This window comes from Pogona vitticeps, chromosome 9, assembly GCF_051106095.1.
Source record: "Pogona vitticeps strain Pit_001003342236 chromosome 9, PviZW2.1, whole genome shotgun sequence".
NCBI lineage: Eukaryota > Metazoa > Chordata > Lepidosauria > Squamata > Agamidae > Pogona > Pogona vitticeps.
In genome coordinates this window covers 3,550,001-3,563,170 of record NC_135791.1, presented here as the reverse complement: position 1 = coordinate 3,563,170, position 13,170 = coordinate 3,550,001, and the positions used below count along the sequence as shown (strand labels likewise).

The window sequence follows — 13,170 nt, the reverse complement described above, 5'->3', positions numbered from 1 at the left end:
TTTTTTACAACATGTAAAACATTAACGTCCCCACTGACGTTTCTCTTCCGGAGGGTTGCTTCTATTTGGCTGAGTGCTTGTTGAAAGCATCCAACGGGGAGACTCTGATGGCAAACACCAACTTGAATGGGAAGTGCCATGGCTGTAGACCTTCTGGTCCCCTGCCCCCCCCAACCAAGAACAAAGGAAGGCTGAAAATAAACCACGCACTCAGGAGGGGCCAAAAAGCATGGAGAAGCACAGGGGGAAAAAAGACTAAGCAAAACACGAACAATGTTGTACGGATGTGTGTGGGGGGGTAAATACCAGTGATACCAGTATGCAACCCAGTATGTTAGGGAGAATAAATGCTCCATCTAGAAGAGGAATCCAGGGTTGGCAGTACCTTTTCAACTTGCCTAACTTGAGGATGTGTTCTGTCAAATGTCTCCAAATAGGACCCCCAGGGAGAATTCAACAAACCCGTAGTTTTGTTTCTAAACCTTCTGCTGTTGGGTTGTTTGCCTGGCGGTCTCCGCAGACTGGAACGATGTATTGGAGAGCGTCTCGCTGCCTGTTTGCAATAGGTCTAAAACTCCCCTGGCCTCTGCCTGCAAGTTATTCAGCGCTGCCCTGTCGCCCAGCCAGGACCAACGCCGGGCCAATAAGAACAGACCAAAATAAATGTTACACAAGGATTACATAAAGAATCTCTCCAGACCAGTGGAGGTGGGGAAACAGAGAGAGAGAGATTGATTTTATTTTAGAAAAATAAAAAGCATCTGTGGGAAGCCGCCACTCTTAAAAGGGAAGATGAGGTTGGGAAGCTTAAGTCACCCTGTCTCTCTCTCCTGCTCAGGAACTGCTGCCCCCCCCCGTCCACCTGCTGTTTCACAAGATAAAAGATACAGGTTCAATAGCTCAGTCGTTTAGGCTAGAAGTTGGGAGTTCAATTCCCCGCTGTGCCTCCTTGACAGGGGATGGACTGGATGACCCATGGGGTCCCTTCTAGCTCTGCCGTTCTAAGATTATTCTCATAAATATTATTTCCTCATGCTGGTCTTTCAGTAGACTCCAGCTTAAGAAGGAGACGCACACCACCCAGAGACTCCTCACATGTTCCCTGCCTAACGTGTGGTTTGATCTTAAACTAAGAGATAAACGATAACATTAATAACGATGGTAATTCTATAATCCAGTCAGTTCTGATTTATGGCGACCCTTTTCCGCTAGAGAGTCCTCAGAAGTGGTTTTACCATTCTCTTCCTCTAGGGGGCACCGTGAGACTGTGCAGCTTGCCCAAGGCCACCCAGGCTGGCTCTTCTCCCAGGGGGCCCGTGCGGGAATCGAACTCCCAACCTCTAACTCACTGAGCTATCCAACTCGCTAAACGATACAATTAGAACATCTCAACACACAGGGCTTGATGTGGCTCCGTAACATCAGTGGGCAAAGAATATTCAGGAACGTAGTGGAGCCTGGGCTCACTGGGTTGAATTTCAAGAATTTTCTGAGACCAGGGGCTATGATACCACCGCCCACTACACCCCTCAGGCTTTTCTATTCCCATTGAGTTTAGCAGCAGTCCTCACAATGTTGGAAAGAGAAATAGATTCCCCCCATCTCCTTCTATTCCTGATGTAAAGCCAAACTTTTGAAGGTGACTTGTTTTTGAACGGTGCCTAAGAGCCATTAACTTTACAAAAGAACTGCCTCCATTTGTTGATACAGACCAAACCCAGACACCCACATTTTTGGATTCTCTTTATGGGCAGGTGGTTAGGGTGACTGTCGTGATGACTTTTTGCCCTTCGAAACCTATAAAAACACTGCGTATATTGCACTCCTCTCCACAACACTTTGCATTCATCAGGCATGTATTTTTTAAATACAAAGAACAGTGTAGATGGAGGGGGGGAGGAAGAGAGTAAACCATTTCATGCCCTGTAGTAACCCAGGAGTAAATGACTCCTCTGAAGTTGATGTTTGGGTTGATTGGCAGAGTGAGATCAGCTCCAGTCATTTTCAAGGGATAGTCTGTTTGTGTTTTAAAGGAACAATTATCTCCTCCCCCATGGAGGGGAAAAACAGCCGTCAAGTGTGTCTAAGGTTGCTCTCTGGACGGCAGAACAGCTCTAGTGGCTGAGTCGCACCATGTTCTTGCACTCAGCCCTGAAACCCATCCCCAAAAAGCCCCATCATCCCTCACCCCCCACAACTCCTGCTCTGTCCTACGGCAAGCGCTGCCCTGACCCTATACAGGAAGGAAGCGTCTGTCGGCAGAGTGGTGATCAAGGAAGGAAAGGGCCGAAGCACTGTTTCCTGCCTTAGCAGCTGGCGTGATGGACACAATGTTCAAAAAACAGAGCGAAACATGAGGCTTGCTTGTGAATGGAACACCCCTGCGACCCATGGCTGTCTGCCTTGTCCACCTGGGCCAACCAAGTCTTATCGGTCCTCCCTTGGAATCCAGCTCAGGGACGCTGGGCCTCCTTCGTGGCCGGGTGCAGCCGAGCAGGTGCTCTGAGTCTTGACAATGAAGAACTGCAATTCGATCCTGCAGTTCTTTCCCGGCTCCTACAGGAAGCCTGTTGTTGTTGTTGTTGAGTCCTTAAGTTGTGTCCGTCTCTTCGTGACCCCATGGACCAGAGCAGGCCAGGCCCTCCTTCCTTCCACCACCTCCCAGAGTTTGGTCAAAGTCATGTCGGTCGCTTCGATGACCTTGTCCATCCATCTCGTCCTCTGACGTGCCTAAAGGATGCAGCCAACCCAGAACAGGATCTCAGAGTCCTGTTTAGGCTTCATAGCATTCTTGGAGTAGAGCGGTGGTCCCCAACCTTGGGTAACCCAGATGTTCTCAGACTGTAGTTCCCAGAAGCCTTCACCGCTTGCTGTGCTGGGCCAGGATTTTTGGGAGTTGCAGTTCAAGAACATCTGGAGACCCCAGGTTGGGAACCACTGGAGTAGAGCCCCTGGAGGGGGGGAGAGGAAAATGGCAGCTTACACTCATTCTGCTAAGCAGTGTTGAGAAAGGGGTTCTAGCTCAGAATGCAAGCATTTGGTAGCTATACAGCAGAGAGGTCTGGGGAATGAAGGAGAGAGGGGGCCGTTGTCTTTCCCGTCCTTGGAATGTTGCACAGAGACCACTTTCAGAGTTTGGAAAAACTGACCCATGCATTCCAGCTTTCTGCATGTTATGGCTTGTAGGACTGCTTGGTCTTTTTCTTAAATTCGTCTTAGTGCTTCTTTGCTGGGCACCCTCTTGATCCAAGGCATTTTGAGGACTTGGAAAGAAATCCAAATTTCAAATGCTTCTGTTGTTTCTTATTGTTAAAACCCTATTTGAAATTATGATACTTACTTACTTACTTGTTCATTCATTCATTCATTCATTCATTCATTCATTCATTCATTCATTCATTCATTCATTCATTCATTCATTTGACTTCTATACCACCCATCCGGCTGCAAGGTCACTCTGGGTGGTTTGCAACACATACTCGCATCTGTGAAAGTCCAGAGTTTTATGCTTTACTGTAGAACTGAGTAGAAAAGTTCTCCAAATATATTACCTCTGTAACCCTTATAGCGCTGCTTACAACAGTCCTTACAATGTAAGTCAAAATTAATGCACTTACCGAAATATGAAGTTTGGAAGGCAGTTCATCCATCCATCCATCTGCCCCTCCTTCCAACCATTTTTAGGGTTTATGACATCCGCCCTCTGGAGCAGTCTTTCTGAACCGGCTTTCTAAACCAGCCATATTTTGCAAAAATCCAGCTCAGAATAACATGCAGAGTGTTGTTGTTGGAATGAGGAATCGTATCTTCCTTCACCCATGAAGTTCAGATCTCTCTCTCTCTCTCTCTCTCTTCCCCTTTCTCTGTGCTTCCTTTCCCTCATAGCACTGTGCTGAAGATAATACGGTGGGCGTTAACAATGGCATCGCCATGCACATTTTCCAGACCTTACTGGAGCAAAGGTGAGATAAAAGATAAAAATTTCAGTCACAAACACAATATTGCATTAAAGTGGAAATCCAAACAACAGCTGATAAAACAGCAAAGGAGCATAAAAGTGCAGAAGAACCCAGTCCCCGGGGTGTGTGTGTGTCAATCCTCCCCCTTCAAGATCTGGGGACCCTCTTGGCAAGCCACCACCAGCGACAGCCAACAATCCTACATCAATGGTCTCATTGTGCATGAGGTGGTTCTTTTTTTGAGTGTCAAACTGTTACGTTTTGGGATCACGACACCAAGGGGCAATGCTGGCTGGGGATTACGGGTTTTGTAGTCTGCATGAGATTTTTTAAAAATCCACCTTCTGTTTCTTAGGCGCCTGCTCTAGCGGGCGATCCCAGACTGATAGATAGGTTTATTATGGCTGGGCAGAGCCAGAAGGGCTGAGAATGGTTGTCAGAAGTGACGTTTGCCTGGTGCGTTCCTCTCCAGAGCACTAGATTGTGTACAGTTTTGCTGACATAGCTCTTCCTCGGTGGAGGCCTCCTTACAAAGCTCTTGGCGAGATTTTAGCTTCCTTCCTTCGGCAAAAAGTCACAGGATTACGTCAAACATTTGTCATTTTAAAAAAGGGGGGGAGAGGCCCCGGGCAGCAGAAACACCTGTTTAACCACACCTCAACCTTACGTAAAAATCTCTGTGTCTAAATGTACCATCTGTGCCCTGCATAACCCTTGCCCAAAGCTGCTATTTCCTGCCTTTGATGGGCATGGCTGTGCTGCGTGAACCACTAGATATGGCCACGATTGTGTTTTTACACACACACACACAGAGAGAGAGAGAAAGAGAGAGAGAGAAATTCTTTCCACCAAATTTATGCAGACCTTTGCAAATCTGGGAAAGTTCTTTTCAAAAAATAAACAGAACTGGATTTCTTCTTTCTTTGCAGTGGCCAGATTCAAGGGTACCGCTCATCTCAACATGGAGGAGATCTGTCACCCCCTGGCTGCAAATTAGGTGTTAAAAACAGGCATGCACCCGGAGGGAAAGGAAAAAAAAGAGGCGGCAAGGATATTGCAGCACCACAAAGGTGGGATCCAGAACCATGCTTTTAAAAGGTAAGCATGAGGATGGGTGCTCCACTTCAAAACCTGGGATTGTACGCCCCCAGAAGAAGGGAATAAGAATCCTCTTCTGTGTATTCTCTTGTTTCTCGCTCCCTTTTTCTGGGGGCACCCGGGGACTAAGGCCACACAGGCTGGCTCTACAATACATCTACACCTTGACACCCTGTGGAAGATTGTGATCTGGCAGCCGGTGTGCCTGGCTGGTTTGCGGTGTGGGAGTTAACTGCCGATGGCCCACTTCATGGGTCCTCCTGATCTTCTTTCTTTGGGCCACTTACCTTGAAACCAGAATCCGTGGGGATTTCTTAAATTACTACAATTTGCATCTAAAAGTGATGCCGTTTGCATCACTGCACAACAGTGTTTCAGCCTATTTGGTGCTTTTCGGGTTGTGCCGAAAGTCGGCGTATCATTTTGTTGGGCTACCGGACTCTAAGGCGTGTGTGCTTGTGTGCGTACGTGCGAATAAAGACATGGACGCTCCCTGGTTTCATAAATAATATTGCACCGAAGATCATATTTAACCCCCACTCACTCACCCATCCACCCCCAAAAATAAAAATAAAAAATAAAATAAAAAACCCACCAGAATGTTCTCTAAATTGAAACCTCCATTACTCCAGTCTGGATTTTACAAAACCCAACACCAGAGCAAATAAATCAACAGCAGAATTTTGAGCGTTTCTTTTCAAAAAATAAATCCCGGAGGAGTGTGTATGTATAAGATACCCACTCAAGAAAACCTGGGTCTAGATTGACTGATGTGATTTACCTATTCTGAACAAGAGGAACTGGAAGTGTTGTTTTCTGTACAACCACCCAAGAAGCCAGCCGTCCCCCCTCCCACCGACATTGCCAGAAAAGCAAACACAAAAGCCCTTAGTCACTTTGCTGTAGGACAGCCCCCCTTGTAACATTTCTTGGAAGCAGGAGAGCTTGCCACTGGCTCCGGATCAACTGCCCACTGGCAACGGATTCTCAACGTGACAGTAGCTCGGCCCTTAAATCCATGTTAATCCCACGTCTTCTTTTAAGTGCTCCTCCAAAGCCCACCCATTAATCTTCTCCCTGCTGTCTGCGCTTGGCATGCGATGGAGTTAGGATGCGAGCTTTTCGTCTTGTTCCAGAGTGGGAAACAAACCAGGGAGCCGGGCTCGGCTCCATCCCTCACGCATACCTGTCAACAACGAAGAAAGCCGGGAAGCGGTGCTTGCAGGCACAGAAGTTGGGTGCAAAGTTTTCTCACAGGATAAGGAGGACCCATCCATCCTGGCAGGAGCAAGTTAAAAGAGGATCAGCGCCAGTAGGTGCCAAACGGTGGAGTGAAGGCAGAAGAGAGAGGTCAGGGGAGGTCGGAGGTTGAAGCCAGGAAGGGTTGTTCAAGCCGGGCACAGCAACGCGTAAGATGGGCTTGGCAGTTCTCCTCCGCCAAGTGAGACTCTAAAGCCAGAGAGAGAGTTAGTTCCAGCAGGAACCGGCGTCTGCCAGCTCTCCCACTTTGAACAGGAGACGCCCGACCTTGGGATTGATCTTCCTTCCACTATCACAACAAGCCAGTTCTTTTTTAAAATGCATACTACCAAAAAATGCTGCTGTGTTTGTTTACTTGGAAGAAAGTTCGGCTTTGCTCACTTACTGCTGAGCCTGGGAGTGGCCAATTTGTGTGTATGTGTGTGTGAAGGAGGCGAGCTTTCGCAGACATCAGTGGGCATAACGTAAGAGTCAAGAGTGGGTGCAGTAATACATGTGACGTCTTAGCTGAAACCCTCTTTCCAAAACAAAAATCTGGGTCTTGTGCCAGGAGTAGTACTAGGTGGGCTGCTGCGGCCTGCAGGCTGTTCTGTGCCGGCCTCTGTATTATGGCAAAGGCAAATATCCTTACAACCTTATCCTTCAAGGCACACAAATCTTTCAGTGCTGCACGGCTGAGACATCCTTTGGCAAATGTGGACTGAAGCTGGTTCGTGTTAAAATAAAATCTTTTCCTCCTATGGGAGCACTACATCTAAATACAGAATCGGCGTCCAGGCGAATGAGTCTGTGAGTCTGGAGGCAATGCACTCAAGTGGAACGGCAACAGATAGAGATCAGCCATCAGGAGGAGGAGAATTCAAAAACATTGCCCGTCTTTCTTCCCTTTGGGGATGAAGGGGGAGCAGTTTGATTTCTATGGGTGCTGGCTGAAGCTCCCTTCCTTTTTCTTCTCCGGTCTTCCCCTCCTCATCCTCTGGTTGGAGCAGAGGGCACTCATTCTGTGTTGTGTTTTTTTTTAGTGCTTACATCCTTTAAAGGGTCCTGTTGCCCAAAGCGTGGCTCCATAAATGTCCACCTGCCCTTTACACAGAACCTGGTGGATTTGCTGAGAGACTCTTCCCCTGACTTCCCTTTCCTGAGTCTAATAATCTCAATCTGATTCTGCCAGGGGTGAGGAAACGAGCTCCTTCCACCTTTTCCTGCGTGACCTTTTCAAAAGCTCAAGCCCTTTCCATCCGGCTTTGGGCACATTCTTCAAGAAGGAATGGCGACCGAATGGCACGACCCAGATTCAAAGGGGTGCAACTCTTCTCAATTTGTTTTTCCCTGCCCTATGAGTGTGAAATATAAGGGGACTTTTCAGGGAGGGGAGGCAGGAAGATGGCTGCCCTGCATCCACAGAAATATTATGGCTGAATGTATGGGCAAGGGACCTCAGACTTCATGCAACTTAAGCATTCAGAGTCCTGGGCTTGGACAGCTATTGCTCATTTAACTTTTTCATGAATTTTTTTAAAATTCCATTTTCCATTTCAAGTTCTTACCACCCAAAACAAGAAGAAATGAGCAAAACTGTGTACATTCTGATTTTAAAAGGAAGGAAACGAAAGATATGCCTTGTTGCAAGGGGAACCCATGCTCTATCTTATAATGCCCCCTACTGTTTCTTTCCTGGATCAAAGCAAGTTGATGGAGGTGTCTCTGCATCCCAAGAGCAAAGCTGTATCCGCTCATAATCCTTGAGGGCTGAATGACTCTCAATTTCCTCTTCCTTTCTTCTGGAGCTTTCTCTCAGATCAAACATCCATGATATGAAACAGAAGAAAAAGGGTGTGGTACTTATATCTAGTTTTTTTTAAAAAGACGACAACGACAAAACAATAACAGCAGCAACAACAATAATAGTAATGTGCTATCAAGTGAGTTCTGACTTAAAGGGACCCTTTTCATGGTTTTCTTGGTAGAGAATACTCAGAAGTGGTTTCCCTTCTTCGGGGGGGTGTGGGTGTGCCCTGGGACTGTGCAGCTTGCCCAAGGTGACACAGGCTGGTTCTTCTCCCAGGTGGCACCATAGGGAGAATCAAATTCTGTATACCTAAACCACTGAGCTGTCCAGCTAAGGCCCGGCCTGATGAAGAAGGTTATGGAATTCAGAAGCTAACACCTCTTTGTGAGATTTTCCTGGTCTGATAAAGATACCACCCACGCTTGTTCCTGTTATTTAATGCACCCCTGTTTTGAACTTATTTGTTGTTGTTTAGTCGTTAAGTTGTGTCTGACTCTTGGTGACCCCATGGACCAGAGCACGCCAGGCCCTCCTGTCTTCCACTGCCTCCCGGAGTTGGGTCAAAGTCATGTCCCTCCATCTCATCCTCTGCCGTCCCCTTCTCCTCCTGCCTTCACACTTTCCCAACATGAAGGTCTTTTCCAGGGAGTCTTCTCTTCTCATGAGATGGCCAAAGTACTGGAGCCTCAGTTTCAGGATCTGTCCTTCCAGGGAGCACTCAGGGTTGATTTCCTTCAGAACAGATAGGTTTGTCCTCCTTGCAGTCCAGGGGACTCTCAAGAGTCTCCTCCAGCACCACAGTTCAAAAGCATCAATTCTTCAACGGTTTGAACTTATAACACATGACAAAAAGATTTTATTCCAGAGGTGACCCTCGTCTATTGCCATTCTCAGATATAACCCACATTGCCATGCGGGGTCTAAGCTGTCAGAGGCTCATTCTATGTCTGATGTTGCCATCACTGTTGTGGCACAGGCTTCTTATACGGTAGGACCACAGTATCCGTGGGGGAGCAGTTCCAAGCCCCCTTACCCCGTGGATACTGAAAAATATGGACGTATAGAACACTATACATTGCATGGTTCTCTGGCTACCTTTAGTGGCCAGTTCTGGTAAATATACTCTGGAAATACATCTAAATATGTATTTCTGGGGGTGTGGGCAGTTTAGTAATTTCAGCAGCTGATAAGTGAATCAGCAGATACCGATCCCGCGGATAAGAGGGTGCTACTGTACACAGATCTTGCCCGTACACACATACATACCTGGACGTCTTATGTACAGCATTTTTTGGGCTTTTGGGTATCGGATGCAGCTGCTCTGGATCAAATTTGTGCATTTTCTTGCTCCAAGGTGCCAGGACTGATCTGCAGGTCTTTTTCCGGTTGCGTCCGCTTTTTCACAAATTGAGGATGGCTTTCTTGCTAGGCCCTTCGCTTCACTTATCGCCTCTAGTCTGCAGCTTCCTTGCACTGTCCAGCCTTAACAGGGAAAGGTTTTATGGCTGGATCGAGAACCCTTGAGAATTCCTACAGTGGAGGGGCCTGATCCTTCGCCCGTGGCCAGCCAGGTGGCCCCACAGTCTCTGGGGGGCTTGCCCATGGGCCTTAAGCGTATTTATCTGTTTATGGAACTTAATACCCCACACTTTTTGTCCCAAGGAAAAACCCACAGTGGCTCTTTAGAAATAGTTATAAAAAAAAAAAAACCCCACACACAATATAGCGGTCTCCTCCCTCTTCCTTCTATGTGTCCTTAGCATTCATGGTGGTTTACAGAGTACTACAGGAGAGGTTGCTGCCTGGAGGCGCTTATAATCTGAGAGGAACAAGTATGGGCTGTGCTTAACAATAAAAGAATATGTATGCACACATGTTGTGGCTTAGTTGCAGTATGGTATTCTTTTTTTTTTTTTTACTCCTTGACTGTGCCTGACATTCCACTCCCTCTGAATTCCAGTTCAGCCAGGAGAAGTTCTAAAATTAATTCCAGAATTGGTTCCTGTATCGTTTGCCCCAGATTTGAGCTGGTTCAGTTCCATTACACCATTTCCTTTTTCCTTTGCTAAAGCAAAGCAAAGCAAAGCAAAGCGTGCTGCTTATATACCGCCCCATAGTGCTTCAAGCACTCTCTGAGCGGTTTACAAGTTAATTATGCAGGCTACACATTGCTCTCTGTTATAAGTGCAGACGTGTGCCTTGGTAGAAACACACACGTCCCCTTCAGAAGCACACACACATAATCCCAATTGTAGCTCCCCCCCCCCCGTGGGATGTTATACTCAGTTGTATTCTCATCATGGTGAAATACCACACAAAATCCTGTTGTTGTTGTTGTTGTTGTTGTTGTTGTTGTTGTTGTTGTTGTTGTTGTTGTTGTTGTTGTTGTTGTTGTTATGGGCTGTCAAGCCACCTCTATTTTATGTAAATCCTACAAATCTGTTTGTAACAGGCCTGCTCAGATCTTGCAAACTCAATGCTGTGACTTCCCTTACTGAGCACATCCATCTCACACTAGGTCCTCCTCTTTTCCTGCTGCCTCCGACTTTTCCCAGTCTTTTCCAGCAAGACTTCTTTTAACCCACGATGTGTTCCAAATATGGCATCTTCAGGGAATTCATTTTCACTTCTAGGGAGTGTTCAAGCTTGATCTAAGACCGACTTGTTTGTCTTTTGGACGCAAAATCGTGTCGTGATATATCTCTCAGTCTAATCTTCCCCACAGGCTGTCGTGAAAATAAAATGCATCAATGAGCCATGTACGTAAGCTCCTTAGAGGAAGGACACAATCTTTAAAATGCAGTAAAAAGAAGCCCTGGTTTAAGTTAAGTAACAAATAAATCTGGTTTATTATTGCATATTTTAATAAATTATATACTTTAATTCTTTGATAATGCTTTAGAATATTAAACCACTTGACTTCAATTGCTTTTTTTTTAACTTGTTACATTTAATAATAATAATGTCTTGTCAAATCAGTCCTGACTTTTTCACGGTTTTCCAGGTAGAGAATACTCAGAAGTGCTTTACTATTCTCTTCCTCTAGGGGGCGCCCTGGGACTGTGCAGCTTGCCCAAGGTTACCCAGGCTGGCTCTTTGCTCAGGAGGCACAGTAGGGATTCAAACTCCTGGTCTCTGGATACCATCATTAAAAAGACAATATGTGAAAGCTAAAAACAGTAAGTATACAAATATTAGAAAGAATTAAACAAATATTATATTAAAATTGGTAAATAAAATTGTAAATGGTATAAATGGTAAATATAATCAAAACTAAAAACAAATTTAAATCACGGTAGAGTCCCCCCCATCCGCAAATTCACTTATCTGTTGCCTGAAAATACTAAGAATGCATTCAAAAGCTACAAAGCACAACAATCCAAGTTACTTTTAAAAAAAGCTTTTCAGACAGCCAGTCGCTTTAAAAAAGCCTGCCTGTAGAGAAAGATTTTTGCTTGCTTGCGGAAGGACAGCAAAGATGGGGCCAGGCAATGAGTTCACAACAATATTTCAAATAATCAAAGGGGAGCAAGAGATGGTTAGAGCACCCTCTGCTTAGATCTAACCTCTGGTTAGATCAACCTCTGCAAGAGATGGTTAGATCAACCTCTGTATGCAAACGCGAGGCTCCTCCATACAACGCCATATTCATAAGCGACCCTTCCAGGACGATCCCTCGCCTCTTCATCCATCCGTCTCTCCTTTCCTGCAGCTCCATCATAACGTTGCTCCTTCTCTTTACCTTGCAGGAGGGCTCAGACCTGGTCCGTCTGGATCACCCGTGCTGGGAACGATCATCAGCACCACAAGTGGGTGAAGTCACACACCCAAAGAATACGCCAGATGCAGCGGCCAAGTAAAACAGAGGGCCAGGCCCCTCCGGCGGAAGATAAATGAGCTGAAGCTACCAGAGGCAGAAGAAAGATCAAGGTGGTGATGGGAATATCCGGAACATTCCACTTCTGTTCTGGCTCTACAATAATTTTTTTAAAAAAACAGGCTCTCTTCTGAAAGTCATATACAGCTGGAAAGATTTCAGGAAATCAGTGCTGTCCAAAACTTTGATACACAGACATACACACAGAGAGAATCTATGTGAACCCCACTTCTCCGAGCAGGAGACACTAGTGCTTCGTTTATCTGGGATTGGCACCTTTTGCAAGAAAGTGTAGCAACTGGCAACGTTTGTTTCGTCATAAATAAATATGCGTGCATTTCATAAATATGTACTTAATGTATTCCCAAAGGCTTGCATTTATTTAAATATGTATTTATTGATAAAGGTATTGGCTTCACATAGATGGGTGCACGCAGCTTCAACCATTCAAAGAGTCAAAAATCCAGGACTTCTCTCGCTAATCTCTGGGCAAAGATGCGTCTACAGGATTTGGAGGGGGGGAGGAGAGGTTGAAGGAGGGAAACCCAGTATAACTCATGCACACCATGAGCATAATATGAGCATAATCCATGCACACAGTGTGTGTACCATTGCAATCCACGGTGCCTGTTTGTGTGCACTGAAACAATACATAAATTTAGGATGCGAGAGGGGGCAAGCCATCTTACCATGGACCCCCGGTGAAGTTTACAGAGCCTGAACTGAGCTCTTCATTCTGTCTCTTGCCCAGCCATAAGCTGCTGCTTCTCAGTCTTTGCCTGGGGGTGGGAGAGAGAGGGAGAGGGATTCTTTTTTCAGGTCTTTCCTAACTATTCAAAAGGCCAGCTATTGATAACAAAACAGCCAGGCTCCCTAACAAAAGAGGCGCTTGGCAACTTCGCCGGTAATTTTCCAGTAATATTCCTGAATCTTTTAACCCACTCGTGGGCAGCCGGAAATCTCTGAAACTTTGCAAAAAATTTTTTTTTAAAATAGGTGTGTATATATCCACCTTTGCAGAGGAAGATAGGCATAGTTTGGTCCCTCCTTCCTCAGTTTGACTGCAGAAGGGAAAAAGAGTTGTCCTTTTTTCACCAGCTTTGGATATTGGCCTTGAACAGGAACTTACACCCAAGCATTGAATAGGTGACATTTCCTGTGGATGGAAAAAAAAAAAGCACCCTTCA

General features: G+C 45.9%; 1 long non-coding RNA gene across 1 annotated transcript; it reads left to right on the top strand.

Annotated features, from left to right (window-relative positions):
* Positions 1-11,150: 11,150 nt before the first annotated feature.
* LOC144584227 (uncharacterized) lies at positions 11,151-12,937 on the top strand. The gene is made up of 2 exons (XR_013538348.1): positions 11,151-11,285; positions 11,856-12,937. It is a non-coding gene; the product is annotated as an uncharacterized LOC144584227 (long non-coding RNA).
* The last annotated feature ends 233 nt before the right edge of the window (positions 12,938-13,170 follow it).